General features: G+C 42.9%; 1 long non-coding RNA gene across 1 annotated transcript in view; it reads left to right on the plus strand.

Annotated features, from left to right (window-relative positions):
• The window catches only part of LOC144369770 (uncharacterized), a 33,040-nt gene extending 14,348 nt beyond the window's left edge, over positions 1–18,692 (plus strand). Inside the window, exons 2-3 of the long non-coding RNA XR_013429513.1 lie at positions 17,446–17,612; positions 18,375–18,692. This is a non-coding gene — a long non-coding RNA (uncharacterized LOC144369770). The remainder of the gene's footprint in view (positions 1–17,445; positions 17,613–18,374) is intronic.
• The last annotated feature ends 3,338 nt before the right edge of the window (positions 18,693–22,030 follow it).

Below are 22,030 nucleotides of genomic sequence, written 5' to 3' on the forward strand. Positions count from 1 at the left end.
ATTATGCCCCGTTTAAATATATCAAAGTGCATAAATGCATTCTACTATTGTGTATATAAAACAAACTTCAAAATTTACACAGTAAAAAAAAACAAACAAAACCCCCCCCCCCCCCAGTGTGAGGCTGAGTGTGGTGGCCCCCGGCTGTGATCCCAGTTGCTCAGAAGCCTGAGGCAGGATTTAAGTTCAAGGCCCCAGAACTTGGGCAACCTAGTGAGACCCCACCTCAAAATAAAAAGGGCTGGGGCTGGGGGTGTAGCTTAGTGATAGAGCACCCTGGGTTCATTCCCCACCACACACACACACACACACACACACACACACACACACACAGTGGGGGGGAGCTTAGAGGACGCCCTGTCCAGCCTCCCCAAGGCTCTCCTGTGGAAGTGGGCAGCATGCTGGGTGGAGGATGAGAGATGACCTCTGCAGACCCGTGGAGGAGGTCCAGTGTGACCTTCAGGGGTAGGGAGCTGGGGATTCAAGGGAGAGGATGTTCCATTCTCTTGGGGAATTGCATAAGAATCGACATTTTTTGAGAACTTCAGGCCAGTTGTGTTGTAAGAATGACCCTCAACACTAGCCCAAGGGATGAGTGTCTGGGCCTACCTAAGCTTGGCTCCCAGCCCCCACCAGGGTCCTGAGCTCCGTGCTTGGTCCCCCTCCCCGCAGCTCATCAGCCACTTTACTTCCACTTGGTTGTCTACCTTCAAGCCTTGACACAACTCTGGATTTTAAAACAATAGCCCAAGAACCCTCATTTGCTCGGGTTTAGTCCTTTGTTTACTGTCTTATTTCTCCAACCTTATTCTTTCTGGCAGCCTTTACTTCTACCTCTTTTCTCTCTGTTACCTCCTTGACCTGTGGCAATTGATTTCTCTCTACCTTCCAAATCACCTGCAACCTTGGAGCCTGCAGGGCCCTCTTCAAGATCACCACATTGTTTTTATTTTATTTTTTTAAACCACACTCTTTATGTTGAAAATTTTCCTTTCTATAGAAAAGCTGAAAGAACAATACATTGAATACTAGCTTGTCCTTCACCTTAGTTCACCAAATTGCTAACATTTTGCCCCCTTAGCTCCTGACCTTGTGTGTGTGTGTGTGTGTGTGTGTGTGTGTGTGTTTTGCAGAGCAATTTGAAAGAAGGTTATATTTACTATGGCATTTCACCTAAAAACTTCACTCCAAATACACTATTCTAAATGCTTAGGCTTGTATCTCCTAAGAAAGAAAATATTCACTACAGTGTGTCATTGTTCCCAAGGAATCTAACATGGATTTAATGAGGTCATTTAATAAATAGTCCATATCCAAAACTGTCTCCTCAAAGTCTTGAAAATTCTGTGGTTGTTCTTGTTTTTGTTTATTCTAAATCCAGGACTCAAGTAAGTTTCATATATTATTTCATTTCTAGAATCTTTAAGCTAGATTCTAGAATGTTCCATTATCTTGGGGAATTGCATAAGAATTGACATTTTTTGAGGAGTTCAGGCCAGTTTGTCATAGAATGACTCTCATTCTGGACTTCCTTGATTTTCCCTCATGTTTAGATGCAGGTTAAGCACGGGATTTCGTTTTGTTTGTTTTGTTCTGTGTTTTGGCAAGATTACTACATGAATAATGCTGTGTGCTTCCAATTGCATCACATCATGATGTCAGTTTCTTCCCATTATCTGTGAGGCTAAGTTTGTTTACTATATTGTCTGCCAATGTTCTCCATTGTAAAAGTATCTTTTCCCTTTTGTGGTTAAGAGTGATGTTTTGAGACCTTGCCCATACCCTGTTCCTAACAACTTCCCTCTCAGCGTCCTACCCTTCATTGATTATCCTGGCCTCCACGGGTGACTGCAGTGAAGATTGCAAAGTAAAAGATTTCAAGTTCCTTCTCCATGTATTGGATGGTATTCTTATGTAAAAAAAAAAAAAAAGCAATTCTCCACTCCCTTGGATCAATGGACTCCAGATTTCTTTTCATTTTCCTTCTATTTTGTAATTCAAAGCCATCCTTATTCTTTTTGATGCTCAAATCAATGCAGATGTCCCAGGTGGGAGTCCCTTTAAGTGGCTCCTGTCATTCTGACACAGGCCTGCTGAGTCTCTCAGTACTTTCTTGCTTTTAGGTCCCAGATGTTCCAAACTTACCTTTACCTTCCTGAAATTAGCTGTGCCCGCATGGAGCCTGTGTTTCTTTCAGTTCTTCTGTGTTTTTGTTTTAATTGGAACCCGAGATTACCATCCCAGCCTTCCCGTTGAAATCTTGAATCACCCTTGACCTCTGGCTGCCTTCACGTCGGCTCTCTCTGATTCCTTGTTAGGGTCATTCATTTTTTTGACAGATGATGAAATGCTGTGCAAAGAGCCAGGCCCCACCCTCAGGATGCTCACACTCTAGCTAGGTGGCCTGGTGATTCACACAGGCACCTTGAAACTGAAAAAGTGTGCTACAAAGAATCACCCTGAGCTGGGCCTGGTGGTGCAGGTCAGTAATCCCCGAGACTCAGGAGGCTGAGGCAGGAGGACCAAGGCAAGTTTGGGCGACTTAGCAAGACCCTGTCTCGAAATAAAACAAAAAGGGTTGGGGATGTAGCTAAGTGGTAGAGTACCCCACATAAATGTCAAATCTCCAGTAGTGAAAAGAACAAAGGAGGAGGAGGAGGAGGAGGAGGAGGAGGAGGAGGAGGAGGAGGAGGAGGAGGAGGAGGAGGAGGAGGAGAGAAAATTGACGCTGAACAGGAGACATGAATTGGTATACTCCAAGACTCACCAGGAATTATACCCCCCACTCTTAACTGATCCCCTGGGTCTAGTTTCCATTGTCAAATTTACTTCCTTAAACATAGCATTCCTTATGTAATATCCCCCATTCTTCAAGATCTGAAGCCATCTGTTTTCCAGGAAATCACGTCAAAAGCTCTTCTCCAGGCTGGGGGTGTGGCTCAGGGATGGAGCACTTGCCTATTATGCATGAGGTCCTGGGTTCCGTCCCCAGCACCCAAAACAAGTCTTCTCATTGCTCTGGTGCCTCCACACTTGGCTGCAAGTTTTGCGGAGAACAGGAGCCCTGGTGCCTTGTCACCCTCTGCAGCACCTGCACAGTCCCAGCACATTGTAGGTGCTCACATATAGAAGGTTCAGGAAGGGCTCTGTGCTCCTCTCGGCTGTGCCCCACCTTCCCTCACCCGGCATGCCTTCCCAGGTCTCCTATTTACGTCTCACCCCTTCCAAAAAGATGCCAGAGTGAGGGACACATACTCTTCCTCTGACACTCCAGCTGCATAAGATGAAATACGGCTTTGAAACGTTTCCACTCTGAAACAAGAGGACAACCTCTAAATGCAGAGGAAATCTACAGTGATGGGGCCGGGGGGGGGGGGGGGTTCCAGTCACATGGCCTGAGGGACCCATGACCAAAGGTGGTCTATTCTGGAGAGTCTGCAGGGCCTGGAGGACACTGGGATCCCTGTGGGAAACCAGAGACTTGGGCATGAATGAAATAATGCCACTGGAGAGCCAAGAGGCAGCTAGGAGTACGCAGCTTCGGGAAGACACAGAGGCAGCCTAGCAAAACAGGAGAAGGCTGGGTGGCCCAGAGGAGTGCTTCCCATCTAGGGGGCGTCTGCAAGGGCTAATTTAATGTGTCAATGTGAGTAGTCTGTGGTTCCCAGACACTGGTCAAACATTACTGTAGATGTTTCTATGAAGGTACTTCTTTAGATGAGATTGATGTTTAAATCAGTAAACTTTGAAGCAGATTAATCCTCCTTAACGTGGGTGGACCTCATCTAATCAGTTGAAAGGCTTAATCTAAAAAGGCTGGGGCCTCTGGAATAGGGGGGAATCTGCCATCAGATGGTTTTTGGATATGAACTACAACTCTTCTCTGGGTCTCCCACCTGTTGGCTAATCCCACAGAATTTAGATTTACTAAGCCTCCTCAATCATGGGAGCCATTTATGAAAAAAAAAATCTCTCTTTCCCTCTCTCTCCTGTTTATGCCCTGTCGATTCTGTCCTTTCAACACTGAGAGTAAAAGTAGAAGCAGTCTTTCCCCAAGGAAAGCATCATTCAAGAGGGAGAGTAAAGTAGGTGACACCTCCCAAAACAGGGGCTGGGCCTTACTACCAGAGTCTCTTAAAAGAACTGCTGCCATACTGTGTGTGTTTCGTTTGGAGCAGAGAGGCACCTGTGGACAAAGGAAGTGCTAAAACTTGTTGGACTGAGTACCCCAGACAGCGTTTCGTGTGCCTTCAAACTCCCAAGAGTAGTACCCTTCACAAGTGTAGGGAGGGTAGGAAGCAGGGGGCAGTTGGAGAGTTGTCAAAGTGTTTGAGGTCCCTGTGTTTGGCAAGGCTAGAGGTTCTGATTAAATTTAGATGTGGTTAGAGAAATACGTAGGTCCTCCTCCTTCTTCACCACCTGAGTCGGGTCCACCCTTCTTCAAGAGCCTGCTGTGATTTCCCAGGACTCTCCCATTCACCCCAGGAACTCCTCCACCACCCAGCTCATCCACGACACGGAGTGCTTAACCAGTGACGTTGGTGTGGTGTGGGGTGCTTGGGCTCAGAAACCGTGATAATGATGCAGCACACCTGGAGAATTTTCAGGAAGCAAGTTTATTTTAAGCTGCTGTGGTCCAGAGGGGATATTACCTAAAATTCTCTGCACCTTGAGTCTGGAAATTCTTTGAACTTTATACCCAGTGGGAGTGGGGTTTGAAGGTTTACAGGATAAGTGTTTTTTTGTTTCATTTTTTAGAGTAGACAGAGATATTACAAGTTTTTGCTTTTGTTTTCCTGCAAACCTGACAAAAAAGAGGAAGCTACAAATCACAATGCCCTCTGCAGAAGTTTTTTTGTTTTTTGTCATTGTTGTTAGTACTGGGATCGAACTCAGGGGCACTCAACCTTTGAGCCACATCCCCAGCCCTATTTTGCATTTTATTTAGAGACAGGGTCTCACTGAGTTGCTTAGCATCTCATTTTGCCAAGGCTGGCTTTGAACTCACCATTCTCCTGCCTCAGCCTCATAAAGCTGCTGGGTTTACTGTCATGAGCCAATGCACCCGGCTCTGCAGAAGTTTTTACTGTGTAAAAATCTTTCTGACAAGAAGAGAGCCTAGTGCCTCCTCCCATAATGAAAGGCAAGAGTACCTGATCTGCGTCAATGAGAACAGCACACCCTGTGACCTGGCTTTGACCCTGCCACTACCAGCTTCCTGAGCTTGGACTCATTGCCAGACAAGATTTGATTTTCTTTTAGTCTGTAAAATGGAGTGACATGGTGCATTGTGCCCTAAGAGCTGTTCCAACACTGAGACTCTGTGATCAGTTCTTCTATTTTTTCCTTTCATGTCCTAAAGAAGGACAGTCCAGAAAGATCATACCATGTGTGTCAATGATAAGGCACAATCAATGGCAAATATCTTTCTGTCTCCTCGGTGTTTTGCTGGTAGGGCCTCTGGCTTATCTTCCAGCTCTGTCTGCCCTGCCTGAGGACTGTTCTGCCAGTGACTCCACTCCGCTGAAGCTGTGGGGAGCTTTCAGTCATAGGCCTCTCCTTCTGCTGATTATTGGAATACAGTTGTCCCACACTATCCACAGGGAGCTGGATCCAGGACCCCATGCAGACACCAGAATCCACAGATGCCCAAGTTCTTTATATAAGTGTTACAGTGTTTGCATAGAACCTATGCCTCCTCCCATGGACTTTAAATCATCTCTGTGTTATTTGCAATACCACATAAAAGTGAATGCATCATAAAAAGTTGTTATACTGTATCATTTAGGGAATAATAACAAGAAGAGTCTGGATAGGTCTAAATATATAGTACCTGTCAGTAACAATGTAACCTTTTCTTCTTTGGGTACTGGGGATGAAACCCAGGAGCACTTTACCATTGAGCTACACCCCTAGCCCTTTTTATTTTTATTTTGAGACAGAGTCTGCTAAATTCTTAGGCTGACCTCAAACTTGTGATTCTCCTCAGCTCCCCCATCACTGGGATTACAGGCATGCACCACCACACTTGTCATAAAGAAGTATTTTTTCTTGAATATTCTTGGTCCTAGTTTGCTTGAATCTGTAGATGCAGAATTTAGGAAAAAAAAAAAAATATATATATATATATATATATATATATATATATAGAGAGAGAGAGAGAGAGAGAGAGAGAGAGAGAGAGAGATCACCAGTATTTCCATGATTTCATTCCTCTATTGTGTACTCTCCTGTTTTCTTGCCTATCCCCCCCCCCCCCATTTCTCCAGGGATTCTGAACTAGAATTTAATCTAATCCACTTTTTTTTTTTTTTTTTTGGTACAGGGCATTGGACCTAGGGGAGCTTTACCACTGATCTACATCCCCAGTCCTTTTTATTATTTTGAGATAGGGTCTTGTTAAATCGCTGAGAATCTAGCTAAATTGATGAGACTGGCCTTGAACTTGAGATCCTCCTGAGTCACTGGGATTACAGAGATTCAGCCCCAGACCCAAATCAATCCACCCTTTGACACCTGCCTGATCTTTTGAGTCTCACCTGGACCCCACACTTCCACACGATGCCCTACTTCAGGTGCTTGCTTCTGCCCCACAGTCACCTCCCTGTCCGTCAGGCCTCACTTAGCTCTTCGGATCCCAAGTGCTCATTCATTGTACATAATAGAACATGACAGCAAAACCCATGTAATTCTTAAAAGCAAAGACTTTAGAAACGATTTGGGCTGCTGGCAGTTGCTACAAAGGTAAGCAGGGTATATCTCTGCACTTTTCTCGATACCCTCGAGGTCAGTTATTAAGAGGGTCAGTGAGCACAGACTGTGGTGGAGGACAATCAACTCTCATCTTCTCGCAAACCTCACGGCATTGATTTGGTGCTACACCTCCACCTAGACTCCCTTTGGTACTTTTTTTTTTTTTTTTAAGTTTTTAACCAGAAACAATAGCAGTCTTATTTTCTCACTTGGTGATAACTTTTGATGGGTTATCAAAAGGCATATAAATTATTGCTAGGTAACAAATTACCACAAATGTAGCAATTTAAAACTACATGCACTTGTTAAATGTCACAGCATCTGTGGATCAGGAGTCCAGGCTGAGCTAGCTGGCGCTCTGCTTCCGGGGCTCTCAGGAGGCTGTGATGGATGTGTGGGCCACAGCTGCAATCTAAGATGTGGGCTCAGTTGGGGAGGAAGGACTCACTTCCATGCTCTTGTGGTCCATGGCAGAATTCAGTTTTGGAGGTTATTGGATTAAAGGTCTCAGTTCCTCACTGGTTGCTAGCCAGAGACCACCCTTGCTCCTGTATGTAAAATAATGAAAGTGAATCCTATCATCTTTGTCATATTCTGTTGGTTAAAAGCCAGTCATGGTTGTACCCAACTCAAGGAAGGAGTTTGCATGTAAAACGGATACCAGGAGGTGGGGTTAGGGGGGCCCATCCTTGAGCACCACAGGCAGTCAAGTGTAATGGAAAAGAGATGAGGACTTAGAAATTCATGGCCTGCTTTCAAATTTCAGCTCTGTCATGTAGTGTCCATGTTTCTCTGTGCTTCAGTTTCTCCATTTGCAGAACAGGCATATCGGTCATACCTACCTCGTTCGGCTGCTGAGAGGATTCAGTGAGTTATTGTGTTGGGAGTGCTCAGAGCAGCCTACAGTGTAGTTAGAGCCCCATAACTCTTAGCTAATTATTATACTTTCCCTCTGCTGATGTTATTTCTGGAAATGTGGGGGTGGCGTTCGGGTAGCGTTTACCTTCTCTGCAAAGATCTTCTACCTTAAGCAATGGTGATATTCAGTCCCCCCCACGTATCATGTGCACACAGTGATTTTAAGATAATGTTGCGTGTTATATATTTGACAAATTCCTTCCTATTGATTTATGTCAGGCTTCTCAAGGGGAAGGTGGGATGCCACAAATGATAAGTAAAGAGAAAGAGCCAACCATTCACATAGAAGAGTCTTTGGGGACAATTTGATGCTATTCAAAGTGGTTTCGTCTCTAGGAACTGAGATGGGCCCATCAAATATTAATGGGTCTTTAGTCGGAGCTGTTGTCCTTCACACAGCTGGTGGAGCCTGTCACCAGGGTTCTGAGGGAACACTCTTGCTTCCATGTGGGCCTTTGGAAAGGGTCCTGTGCAAGAGATGGTCTTTAAAGATAGTTTAGCTCTGTGGTTAAAAGAGTAGACAAAATCGGTCCCTGTGACAGTCCCCAGGTGGAAATTGTAAGAACTTTATGAAAGTGACGTGGAGTATTAGGAAGGAAAGGAGGTTAGAAATAAATTCAGAAAAAATCATACACTATTGCGATACTATGAGATACATATTTGATTTTTGTTCTCAGCTCCTGAAACCCTTGATCTCTCCAGAGTGATAAGAGAGGTTTTTTTTTGTGTGTGTGTGTTAATGAGATAACTGGTGACTAGGGGCCCCTAAATAACTTCAGGATGTAGCCTGGTGGGCCAGAAAGACCAAAGAATGATTAGAGAGTTGGGGCTCTACTCCCCAGTCTTGGTCACCAATGGCCAGTGACTTAGTCAACAAGGCCTGTGTAGTGAAGCTTCTATAAAAACCCAGAAGGTCTGCGCGCTTGGAGAGCCTTCTGGTAGCTGAAGATGTGGAAGTTCCTGCAGGGTGTCTCTCCTCATCCGGCTGTTTTTCTGTGTCCTTCACAATATCGTTGTTTTAGCCAGCCTTTGCCATGCTGTGGCTGAAAGCACCAACCAGCAGCTGTGGAGGAGGAGTGGCTTATTCAGAGGCTTGCAGTTTCAGAGGTCCCAGTCCTTAAGAGGCTGGCTGCATCCCTGGGGCTCAAGGTGAGGCAGGCAGGACATCATGGCCTAAGAGTTCGGCGGAGGGAGGCAGCTCCCATGATGATGAGGCAGCAAGAGAGACTCCACTCGCCAGATACAAAATACACACCCCAGAGCCAAGCCTCCAATGCCCCATCTCCTCCAGCATACCCTGCCTGCCTTCAGTTACTGATTGTCAGTCCCACCAGGTGGATCCTTCAATGATGGGGTTAAAGCTTTCGTAACCTCATCATTTCTTCTCTGAATCTTCTTGCATTGTCTCACTCGTGAGCTCTTGGGGGACACCTCACATCCAAAGTGTAACAATCATTTATACTAAAAGTGTATATGTCAGTAAGTGTCAAGGAAAATAAAAATGGAGTAGCATGGGTTCAAGATGCTGGCCACGGAGTCAGGAGGCCATTATTGATTAGCTCTCAAGCACAACCACAGGGGAACCTCTGAACAGGGCTGCACATGTCCCTCCCTGGGTCTGTGAAGTTGCTAGTCTCAGCTGGCTTTATGGATGATGGTCTTCTTTTACAAACCTCAGAGAGACTGAGAGCATGCCCAACTCCTCTCTTATAGAAAGACTTAAAACTTGCCAATTCCAATTATAATTCCTGACCCACGAATAATGTAATTTCCAAACTCCTTGCAGTTTTAAAAGCATAAATATAGCCAACATTGTGAAAATCCTTGGAGCAAGTTTTCAAGATTGTTTGGATTTGTGTTTTCCCTGATGGCAATCCTAGTAGCCCCAAATAGATGTAATTGTCTTTGTTTTCATCTAAGTTAACTTTATTCTCAGTTGACAGGGGTTTTCTTGAGTCTTGTGAGCTGCTCTAGGAAATTTTTTTTTATGAGTTGTTCAAAACATGACAAAGCTCATGATATATCATCTTTCATACATTTGACTCAATTGGGTTATGAACTCCCATTTTTACCCCAAATACAAATTGCAGTATCACATCGGTTACACACTCACGTTTTTACATAATGGCATATTAGTGACTGTTGTATTCTGCTACCTTTCCTATCCCCTACTATCCCCCCTCCCCTCCCCTCCCATCTTCCCTCTCTACCTCATCTGCTGTCGTTCAGTTCTCTCCCTTGTTCCCCCCCTTTCCCCTCACAACCTCTTATATGTAATTTTGTATAACATTGAGGGTCTCCTACCATTTCCATATGCTTTCCCTTCTCTCTCCCTTTCTCTCCCCCGACTCGTCTCTGTTTAGTGTTAGTCTTTTCCTCATGTTCTTCCTCCCTGTTCTGTTCTTAGTTGCTCTCTTTATATCCAAGAAGACATTTGGTATTTGTTTTTTAAGGATTGGCTAGCTTTGCTTAGCATAATCTGTTCTAATGCCATCCATTTCCCTGCAAATTCTATGATTTTGTCATTTTTTAGTGCTTTGTAATACTCCATTGTGTATAGATGCCACATTTTTTTATCCATTCATCTATTGAAGGGCATCTAGGTTGGTTCCACAGTTTAGCTATTGTGAATTGTGCCGCTATGATCATTGATGTGTCAGTATCCCTATAGTACGCTCTTTTAAGATCCTCAGGGAATAGTCCGAGAAGGGCGATAGCTGGGTCAAATGGTGGATCCATTCCCAGCTTTCCCAGGAATCTCCATACTGCTTTCCAAATTGGTCTCACCAATTTGCAATCCCACCAGCAGTGTACAAGTGTGCCCTTTTCCCCACATCCTCGCCAACACTTATCGTTGTTTGACTTCATAATGACTGCCAATCTTACTGGAGGGAGATGGTATCTTAGGGTGGTTTTGATTTGCATTTCTTTGACTGCTAGAGATGGTGAGCATTTTTTCATGTACTTGTTGATTGATTGTATGTCCTCCTCTGTGAAGTGTCTGTTCAGGTCCTTGGCCCTTTGTTGATTGGGTTATTTGTTATCTTATTGTTTAATTTTTTGAGTTCTTTGTATATTCTGGATGTTAGGGCTCTATCTGAAGTGTGAGGGGTAAAAATTTGTTCCCAGGATGTAGGCTCTCTATTTACCTCTCTTATTGTTTCTCTTGCTGAGAAAAAACTTTTTAGTTTAAGTAAGTCCCATTTGTTTATTCTTGTTATTAACTCTTGGGCTATGGGCGCCCTATTAAGGAATTTGGAGCCGGACCCCCACAGTATGTAAATTGTAGCCAACTTTTTCTTCTATCAGACGCAGTGTCTCTGATTTGATATCTAGCTTCTTGATCCATTTTGAGTTAACTTTTGTGCATGGCGAGAGGAGGGGATTCAATTTCATTTTGTTGCATATGGATTTCCAGTTTTCCCAGCACCATTTGTTGAAGATGCTATCCTTCCTCCATTGCATGCTTTTAGCCCCTTTATCAAATATAAGAAAGTTGTACTTTTGTGGATTGGTTTCTGTGTCCTCTATTCTGTACCATTGGTCCACCCACCTGTTTTGGTACCAGTACCATGCTGTTTTTGTTACTATTGCTTTGTAGTACAGTTTGAACTCTGGTATTGCTACACCTCCTGATTCACACTTCCTGCTTAGAATTGCTTTTGCTATTCTGGGTCTTTTGTTTTTCCATATGAATTTCATGATTGCTTTATCTATTTCTACAAGAAATGCCGTTGGGATTTTGATTGGCATCACATTAAACCTGTAGAGAACTTTGGGTAATATCACCATTTTGATGATGTTAGTTTTGCCTATCCATGAACAGAGTACATTTTTCCATCTTCTAAGATCTTCTTCTATCTCTCTCTTTAGGGTTCTGTAGTTTTGAATGTATAAATCTTTCACCTCTTTTGTTAGGTTGATTCCCAAGTATCTTATTTTCTTTGAGGATATTGTGAATGGAGTGGTTTTCCTCATTTCCATTTCAGAGGATTTGTTGCTGATATACAGGAATGCCTTTGATTTATGCGTGTTGATTTTATATCCTGCCACTTTGCTGAATTCATTTATTAACTCTAGTAGTTTCTTTGTAGACCCTTTTGGGTCTGTTAAATATATTATCATGTCATCTGCAAATAGCGATAATTTAAGTTCTTCTTTTCCTATTTTTATGCCTTTAATTTCTTTTGTCTGTCTAATTTCTCTGGATAGTATTTCAAGAACTAAATTGAATAGAAGTGGTGATAGAGGGCATCCCTGTCTTGTTCCAGATTTTAGAGGGAATGCCTTCAGTTTTTCTCCATTTAGGATGATGCTAGCCTGAGGTTTAGCATATATAGCTTTTACCATGTTGAGGTAAGTTCCTGTTATCCCTAGTTTTTCTAGTATTTTGAACATAATGGGATGCTGTACTTTGTCGAATGCTTTTTCTGCATCTATCGAGATGATCATATGGTTCTTATCTTTAAGTCTATTGATGTGGTAAATAACATTTATTGATTTCCGTATATTGAACCAGCCTTGCATCCCAGGGATGAATCCTACTTGATGATGATGCACAATTTTTTTGATGTGTTTTTGTATTCGATTTGTCAGGATTTTATTGAGAATTTTTGCATCCAAGTTCATCAGAGATATTGGTCTGTAGTTTTCTTTCTTTGAAGTGTCTTTGTCTGGTTTCGGGATCAGGGTGATGTTGGCCTCATAGAATGAATTTGGAAGAACTCCTTCTTTTTCTATTTCTTGAAATAGCTTGAAAAGTATTGGTATTAATTCTTCTTTGAAGGTTTTGTAGAACTCCGGTCCAGGGCTTTTTTTGGTTGGTAGTCTTTTGATGGCTTCTTCTATTTCTTCCTTTGTTATTGGTCTGTTTAAATTGTGTGTGTCTTCCTGACTCAATCTGGGCAGATCGTATGACTTAAGAAATTTATCGATATCTTCATTATCTTCTATTTTATTGGAATATAGGGTTTCAAAATACTTTCTAATTATCTTCTGTATTTCTGTAGTGTCTGTTGTGATATTGCCTTTTTCATCCCATATGTTAATAATTTGAGTTCTCTCTCTTCTTCTCTTCATTAGCATGGCTAAGGGCCTGTCGATCTTATTTACTTTTTCAAAGAACCAACTTTTATTTTTTTCAATTTTTTAATGTTTTTTTTTTTTGTTTCAGTTTTGTTGATTTCTGCTCTAATTTTAATTATTTCTTGTCTTCTACTACATTTGCTGTTGTTTTACTCTTCCTTTTCTAGGTTTTTGAGGTGTAGTGTGAGTTCATTTATTTGTTGGTTTTTTTCTTTTTTTTTGAGGAAAGAACTTCAAGAAATGAATTTTCCTCTTAAAACTGCTTTCATTGTGTTCCATAGATTCCGGTATGTTGTGTCTGTATTGTCATTTGTCTCTAAGAATTTTTTAATCTCCTCCTTTATGTCTTCTGTAACCCATTGATCATTCAGTAACATATTGTTCATTTTCCTTGTGATGTAGGATTTTTCCTTCCTTCTTTTATCATTGATTTCCAGTTTCATTCCATTATGATCAGATATGGTGCATAGTATTATCTCCACGCCTTTATATTTACTAAGAGTTGCCCTGTGGCATAATATATGGTCTATTTTTGAGTAGGATCCATATGCTGCTGAGAAGAACGTGTATCCACTTGATGGTTGATACATTCTATATATGTCGGTTAAGTCTAGGTTATTGATTATGCTATTGAGTTCTATAGTTTCTTTATTCAGCTTTTGTCTAGAGGATTTGTCTAATGGTGAGAGCAGTGTGTTGAAGTCACCCATAATTATTGTGTTGTAGTCTATTTGACTCTTGAACTTGAGGAGAGTTTATTTTATGAACGTTGCAGCACCATTGTTTGGTGCATACAAATTGATAATTGTTATGTCTTGTTGGTGGATGGTTCCTTTTAACAGTATATAGTGTCCTTATTTATCCATTTTGATTAACTTAGGTTTGAAGTTGATTTTATTCTATATGAGTATGGCCACTTCTGCTTGATTCCGAGGGCCATGTGAGTGGTATGATTTTTCCCAACCTTTGACCTTTAGCCTGTGTATGTCTTTTCCTATGAGTCTCCTGAAGGCAGCATATTGTTGGATTTGTTTTTTTTTTTTTTTTTTATCCAGTTTACTAGCCTATGTCTCTTGATTGGTGAGTTAGGCCATTAACATTTAAGGTTACAATTGAAATATGATTTGTACTTCTAGTCATGTTTATTTATTTATTTATTTTAGTTTGGCTAGTTTTTACTCTTTGGTTATTTTCCTCCCCCTTTACTGAGATACCTCCCGCTGTTAGTTTTGGGCACTATTTTTCAATTCCTCTTCTTGTAGTATTTTGCTCAAAATGCTTTGCAGTGCTGGTTTTCTGGCTGCGAATTCTTTTAGCTTTTGTTTATCATGGAAGATTTTAATTTTATTGTCAAATCTGAAGCTTAATTTTGCTGAATACAGTATTCTTGGTTGGAATCCATTATTTTTCAGCATTTGAAATACATTGTTCCAGGATCTTCTCGCTTTCAAAGTCTGTGATGAAACATCAGTCTTTAACCTAATTGGTTTACCCCTGAATGTAATCTGCCTCCTTTCTCTCGTAGCTTTTAATATTCTCTCCTTGTTCTGTATGTTGGCCATCTTCATTATTATGTGTCTTGGAGTTGGTCTATTACGGTTTTGAATGTTTGGGGTCCTGTAGGCTTCCAGGATTTAGCAATCCATTCTATTTTTCATCTCTGGGAAGTTTTCTACAATTATTTCATTTAATATGCTGTCCATTCCTTTGGTTTGATTCTCTATGCCTTCTTCTATCCCGATGACTCTCAAATTTGTTTTTTTTATGACATCCCATATCTCTTGAATAGAATGCTCGTGGGATTTAAGCATCTTTTCTATGTTGACTATATTCTTTTCAAGTTGATAAACTTTGTCTTCATTATCTGATGTTCTGGCTTCTACTTGATCTAGTCTATTTGTAATATTCTTGTTTGAGTTTTTAATTTGGTTTATAGTTTCCTGCATTTCTAGGACTACTGTTTGATTTTTTTAAAGATCTCTATCTCCTGGTAAAGCTTGTTGTTTGCCATTTGAATTTGTTTGTTTAATTCATTTTCAAAATATACTTTTATTTCTTGGACTTGCTGTCTCATGTCTTCTCTAATATTCCTTTCCATCTGAGTTAGGTATGCCTTGAGTTCTTTTCCTATCCATGTTTCTGATGCTTCTAGGTCCTCCTGTAGATTTAAGTTGTCCTGCATTGTTTGTACTCCTTTTTTCCCTTGTTTTTTCATGATGTTCACGTTACTTTCCAGCTCTATTTGGTTGCTGTGTTTCTGCTCTCTTCTATAGATTTGTTTTGGCTTTGTATATCTCTGTTGTCTCTCCTTGTGTTGGTAGACTATGCCTGCTAAAGTGGATTCCGCTGGGAAGGAATTCCGACGGCCGAGCTCCAGTGATGTCACCTCTCTGCTATGGCGGGCCCCAGGCTCCTTGTCGGGGTGTCCGAATGGGGGGGTGGGACTGGACTGTCTCTGATTGGTTTCAGCTCCTGGTCGCTGGTGGGTGGGCGTTCTCCAGCCGCCCAGTCACGTGGGCAGCAGGTGGGCTGTTGCCGGCGGGCGTGCGGTCTCCAGCCTCCCAGTCGAGAGGGCTTGGCCTCTAGTCCCCTGGTTTCTCCTGTTAGTCCTGGTTTCTCCTGCTAGACCAGATTTCCCCTGAGTGATGCCTCTCGGCAGTTCAAACTGTAGTCTGGGCCTGCCGTTTGTTGGGCGTGGAGGGTGGCTATTGAGAACCCCCCAGCACTCTATTGTTTTGATTTTTTCCGCTTGCCCCTCCCCCAGCGCTGGCAAGACAGGTTTCGTTTTCGACGCTGATGGGAGGTGGAGTTGAAGGTCAGGTGTCTCTAGCTTTCCCCACGTCTTTATGCAGGCTCGCTCTGATAATCCCTCCCCCGGAAAGCCTGGGAGAGATTTTATGCGAATTCCCCGCTGTATGGGAGATGGGCTGAGTAACACGCACCTGTTTTATTGTTGCAATCTATCGGAGAGTGGCGGTGGTTACTTCAGCTCTCCAGGATGGTGGCCGCTGGTTTCCTTGGTGGAGTTTCCATTGTGGGGGATAGAACTGTACCGCTTCCTTCCCTGTCTGAAATCCCGAACTCAGCCCGGGATTCAGTGAGAGCTCAGCCGGCAGGATTCCACAGCTCTAGGAAATTGATTGAATCTAAGGAGTGGGTTATGGGAACCCTAATTCATAGCCTATTGATCAGAAATTCAGATCACGGCTTGGAATTTGACATTGGCATCTGAAGTGGGGGTCTTTTGTGTTGGACTGAGCCTTAACCTGCAGGATCTGACACAGTCTTAGGTAGATAGTGCAGAATTGATCTGAATGAGGGGACAAAAGGTGGTGTCTGTTGAATTGCTTGCTTTGTGTGTGGACAAAGCCCCCTACACATCTGGTGTCTGAAGGACTATGTGAGAGTAGGAGTAACACAATGCTAAGGAATATTTCAGAATTAAAATATTTTAAACATTTAATTTAAAATATTTAAATAACAAATGAAGTTAGGTTACTGCAAGTCACCATTTTCAGGAAGTCTGACAAAGGACAGGTTTTCATCTAGTATTCTAGCAGAAGTGCAGGACCAGGGAGATTTCAGTCAAGACAGATGCACACACCTGTGGGTAGGAAAAGTGGCAGGATGACAGAGCTGAGCTGGCAGATGTCAAATGCTCAAGAGTAGGAGTACCCATTCAGATTGCCTTTAGCTGCAAGTAACAGAATGCCTAAGTGACACAACTTAATCAGGTAAGGGGTTTATTTGTCACATGCAACAGAGGTCTGGAGGTAGATGGATCCTGGATAAGTACACCAATCTCAAATGTCATCAAGAACAAGTCCTATTATCTTTCTCCTCTCTCTCTTGAACAAATGACTTTCGTTTCTGTGGTGTCTGGATGGCTGTTGCACTCCCAGGTATCCTACTATTTTAGGAAAGAAAAGGGGTAAGGAAGAAGGGCTGATGGGCAATTGCTAAGAAAATGTGCTGGCCAAGTCTGTTCCCATAAAGAACTTTCTTGAGAGTTATTTCCAGTGACTTATATTTCATTAGCTTGTACAATATGACATAGCCACTTCTGACTACAATGTCACCCTAGGAATTAAAATATTTATCCTTCACAGAGCCTGCCATAGCATCACCTGCAGCTTTAGGTACGCTGGTCACTCTAGTTACATATCAATAGCTAAGGGCTGGGGATGTAGCTCAGTTGGTAGAGCATTTGCCCTGCATGCACATGGCCCTGGGTTCAATCCCCAGAACCAATAAAAAAATTAAAAAAGGAAAAAAAAAAGTCACACTTTTAAACTATTTATTTGTTTATGGGAAGAAAAGCAGTTGTAGATATTTTATGGGATATCAGAGAATTGAGTAATTTAATGCTTATAATTGGCTGAACCATGTATATAAAGAAAGACTTCATTTCTGGTCACATCCTTCTCAATGGTTGCAAAAGAATTCCTCCCTCTAATCCTGGGGGCAGGCATTTGGACAATGTAACTATAGTAAATTGTGCCTTACTTCCTAACTGTCAAGAGGAATGAGCGTAAATATTCTCTTGTCCACCAAAGCCCATTGTTGTAGAGTGGAGACCATTTGTTGTTTTTATTCTTCCTGAAGATTCAGCAGCTGCTTGCTGGCACATGATGGTGCTTGATCAATTCCTGATTCAGCAAGTGTGTATCCTTTTCCTCTCATTTCCAGTGGAAGACAAGATGTGCTCATCAACAAGCCCAGTGTAAATACCTTGCTTCATATGCTGGTCCAGTGCCTGCTCAGCTGTCTGTATCACCGTATTGCCTATCTAACACGGGAAGCGTTGGCTAACTTGCTTTGACCATCCCTGTTGTCATTTTGCATAAACAATCAAGGTAACTTGCAGGAATCTCTTGATGCAAAATTAGGATAGAGAAAATAAGTTGGAATCTGATTTTCCTTTGGCAGGGACCTGTGACAAAGGCCATGGGGCACCCAAACATGTCCTAGTCAGTTGGTGGTGTTGGGCAGGAAGAGGGGTTTGATAGGAGGGGGAACTAAGTCTGCAAAGCTTGGGGAAAAAAATAACACACTGGCCTGATTCCCATCTAGGAATATGCCAAGTCTTTGAGGAAAATTCCCAGCTGATCACAAGCAATCCTGCAGAGTACACGTGTGTGTGTGTGTGTGTGTGTGTTGGGAGGCTGCAGCCATGCGTTTACCTCCACATTTGATCAGATCGCTTTGACGCTTCATTGACAAGAAAAATAAAATGCTTAACTGAACCTATCCTACATATGGAAGGAGAGGTTTTTGAAATCTGTTTCAAAATTATTATTCTGGCAAAAGAGTGTTACTTCTCTGGTCCCACCTAGCCTCTGGGAACGCTCATCCTTTAAGGCTATCGATTTCCTTTGCTTTGCACGCTTTCTCAGGACTCAATTAGAACGTTTTTCCAGTGGGCAACGATCTCCATCACATTAACATTCATGAGATGAGCCTGTGTCCCACTCGTTGTTTAATAAAAGACGTGGAATCCAGGGGTATTATTCAGTCGTAGTAGCCATCACCTTGGGACAACATGACTATTGCAATTCCATTAAAAGCACTAGCGATCGGAAGGGAAGTAGCAATAATAAAAAAGTGTTTGCTTTTAGGCAACAACTAGAAAATACTTGCTTGTCACCGATGTCCTACCTTGGCTGTTTAATCAAGAGCAGAAGCTGACACACTCCAGGCAGCTGGGGACACTGCAGTGGCTCAGAAGGAATGAGCAAGATGACTAGGCTGAAGAAGACGGAGGGAAGACCCCAGCCGAGGCGTCTGACCTGCCTGGAGCTTCTGTCCTCCTGGGAGGCCGGCTCCCACTCACACAGCCTCCTCTTCCCTTTTGGACTTTCAAGTGAACGTTTTCCCAGACACTGTGCCAGATGCCTTCTACACATTATCTCATTAAATTCTCACCACGAGCCTAAGAGGAAGGTATTATGACCCATTTTATAAATCAGTGTGGTTGATCACCTCGCCTAGGGTTCTATGGTTAGAAAATGGTGGACACGAGGATTTGAAGTCAGATCCTTGGAGGTCATAGAGTGATGGGGAGAGAAACACTTGCTCTTCAACAGAGTGCAGTGGCAGGAGCTGACAGAGAACAGAGGTGGTTGGAAGCCCCTGGAGAGGCAGGCTGAGTGAATGACGGACTCCTGGGGTGGGGGGGTGGCCACATGGCCACATATATGCAGAGATGTGACCAAGGTCAAGAGGTACTCCTTTCCCTAGAGCTTTACTATCACCTCTTAGATTCTCACCCTTATGGAAGATTTCACTAAACCTTGCTCCCTGGATTGAAATTCACACCTGTGAAGGGTAGGGCCTCTACGGAGGTTTGCTCTCTTTAGACAGACTGTGTGTATGAGGGAAAATGAAGATCTGCTCTCCAAGATCACTTCCTGGGCTACAACCACATGTGCTCCCTACACGGAGATTCCTTCTCAGCAGTGAGACATTGTCTCTGTGGCTCATGTTGCCATAACAAAATATCAGACTGGGTGCCTTAATCCCCAGGCATTTATTTCTCACAAAGCCAAGGTGCAGGGTGATTCTGTTCCTCACTGAGGGCTCGCTTCCTAGCTTTCAGATGACTGTCTTTTTTGCCGTGACCTTATATGGAAGAAAAAGAGAGCGAAAGTGAGAGCACACGTGCAAGCTTTCTGGACTTTTCTTATAAGGGCACTAATCTCATCACAGGGCCCCACCATCGTGATGTCATTTGACCCTAATCGTCTTCCAAAGACCCTATTCCAAGTTCATTTCACATTAGGGAAGGTTGTATATATTCTGCCCTTGCTCCTTCATCTCAAAATGTCCCTTGTGGCATTTTCTTATTGTCAACTGTTTCTCCCTGGGCAATAGGAGAAAGCAGAGTAGGTGCTCTGGAGTTATTTCACAGGTTCTAAATGAGCCCTTATTTTTTTTAAAAGTGTGAAATGAAGTATCTAATATGTCCTCTCTGGTCTCCCAAAACACTTGGTACAAGTCCTTTCTGTCTCCAGCCTTGCTTGCATCTTGAGTCAGACTGAGCCCATCCCTGACTGTCAGCGGAAGTGCTGAGTGGCAACAGGGACCAGTCCATCCTGGGACCCCTCCCCTGCTCAGAATCAGCATCCTGACTTTGGGCTGCTCTTCCCCTGTTGCTTCTCCTAGGGTCCATGGCTGCACTTTACTTCTCCTGGTCTTTTTCCCGTCTTCTGACTGATGTTTCAACCGCCAAAAAGGTACTGATGTCTATGTGTAATTCACACGAAGAGACCTTGTGCCAAGTAGGTATTTGGGCAGGACACGGAAAGCTCAGGACTTTTCATCCATCCTACAAATGGACTTTTATTTAGAAGAAGGCTTCCCCCCACCCCTCTTAACCAAAGAGCACGTAGTGACCAGAGTCTTCTTCTCGTGATCAGAGTCAGGAGTCTTTCTATGTTCAAGTTAATACAGCTCCCTTGGCAAAAGAAATCCCCCTTATAAAGGATAATACCAATATAGCTTTTCTAGTTAATATAGAATCCAAATTTCTTTCATTGAATGGTTCAGAAATGATTGTCCTTTCTCTTAACTGGGTTACTGAAAGGTGCAGACAAAGCTGTAGTAATGACCTTGGAGTTTTCTCCAGGCTGAGGCTTTGCAGCGGCCACCTCTGTCTGTGGCCATTTGGGGATAATTTGATTCAGTCCCTCAGTAATGAGGGAAGAGGACATGAATAAGGATGGGGGAAACTTGGCCTGGAACTTGGTGCTTCGACTTAATGAAAATCATTGCTTTCTTACCTCTGTGAGGGTTCAAAGGCCTGGGGTGATTTCCCTAAATGGCTTCAGCTAACCTAATGCAGGAGGGAAGATGAGAATTGATGGCACCCTCACTGGAAGGTTTAAAGTCTAATTAGCTCCCAGGCTGGCTGAGTTTTATTAATTCGTCGATGGGATCTGGGAAGGCAGGGAGACCAAGAAGACAGCAAGAGCCAAGTGAGAATGGAGAGCATGGAGAAAGGCAACCCACCAAGGGGATTTGTTCCCCATTTTGACCCACCTGGCATGTAAGCCATTACTGACTTGTCACCTTATTAGCAGGCTCCAGGAAAGACTTAGAATAGTGGCCCACTTACACTTCTGATTAATTTTCTATAACCCAGGATGCTGTAAGTAAATGGATTAAAGGACCATTTGATCTTCAAAAAGAGGTTTATGGTTGCTTTGATGATAAGTACCCAGGGGACACAATGGATTATCATGGATAATGGATTAGGAGAAGGAGGATATTAAAATTGAACTCCTCTCCCTGGTCACATGTAGATGGTGCTGAGGTTAAACGGGGACTGGGTTAACCCTGTCATGCACTTGAATAAAGAGCAGAGATAAACAGAGAGAACTTGATTACGCCAAGGGAACCCATCTTTTTCCTCACTCCTAGTTGGAAAATCAAGAATCCTATTGGTAGAGCTTTGGGGTATAACCTCCATTATCTCCAGATGATAAGTTCTTGGGAAAATACCTTGCCAGATACAAGTTCCAAGCTGAAAAAGTCCAACGAGAAACATGAGCTGACCACAAAAAATACCACAAAATTTTTTTTTAAAAGTATCTATTATTATTTCAGAGGTTAACTGATTCCCAATGAGTCTCTAAGACACAATGTCAACCCATGGAGAACTCCCCAATTGTGTTAGCCTTTACATTGCTGGGACAAAACAAAACAAAACACCTGAGAAAATCAACCTAGAGAAAGAAAGATTATTTTAGCTCAGGGTTTTAGAGGTTTCAGTCCATGGTTGGTGGGTTCCATTGGTCAGGCCTGGGGTGAGGCAGAGCATCATGGTGGAAATGCATGGTGGTGGAAAGTGCTCACCTCATGGCAGCCAAGGAAAGAGAGAGGGGCAGGGGGCAGGAGGGAAAGGGGCCAGGTAAAAGATAGACCCTTCATGGGAATCCCTCAATGGATTAACCCACTGATGAGGTCCTAGCCCTCATGGTCTAATCACCATCCCTACTCTGAACATTGCTCTATTGGTGACCAAGTCTTTAACACATGACTCCCTCAGCTGGTCCCTCCATCTCCATTCTTGTCTTTGAACTTTAGTGGAGTTATAGCTCACAAATAGAGGGTGGGAAATGGCTGAGTGATAGCCATGGTGTGGGGAAAATGGTGGGACTTGTCATGGTGCTGTGAATCAGATTTTTCAGCTGTTCTCCTTTCAGCAGTGATTTTTCTTGCCAAAGGGAAACAAATTTAAGCTCTCCCATTTATTATAGCTCTTGAAAGAGAA

The sequence above is a fragment of the Ictidomys tridecemlineatus genome, chromosome 13, assembly GCF_052094955.1.
Source record: "Ictidomys tridecemlineatus isolate mIctTri1 chromosome 13, mIctTri1.hap1, whole genome shotgun sequence".
Lineage (NCBI taxonomy): Eukaryota > Metazoa > Chordata > Mammalia > Rodentia > Sciuridae > Ictidomys > Ictidomys tridecemlineatus.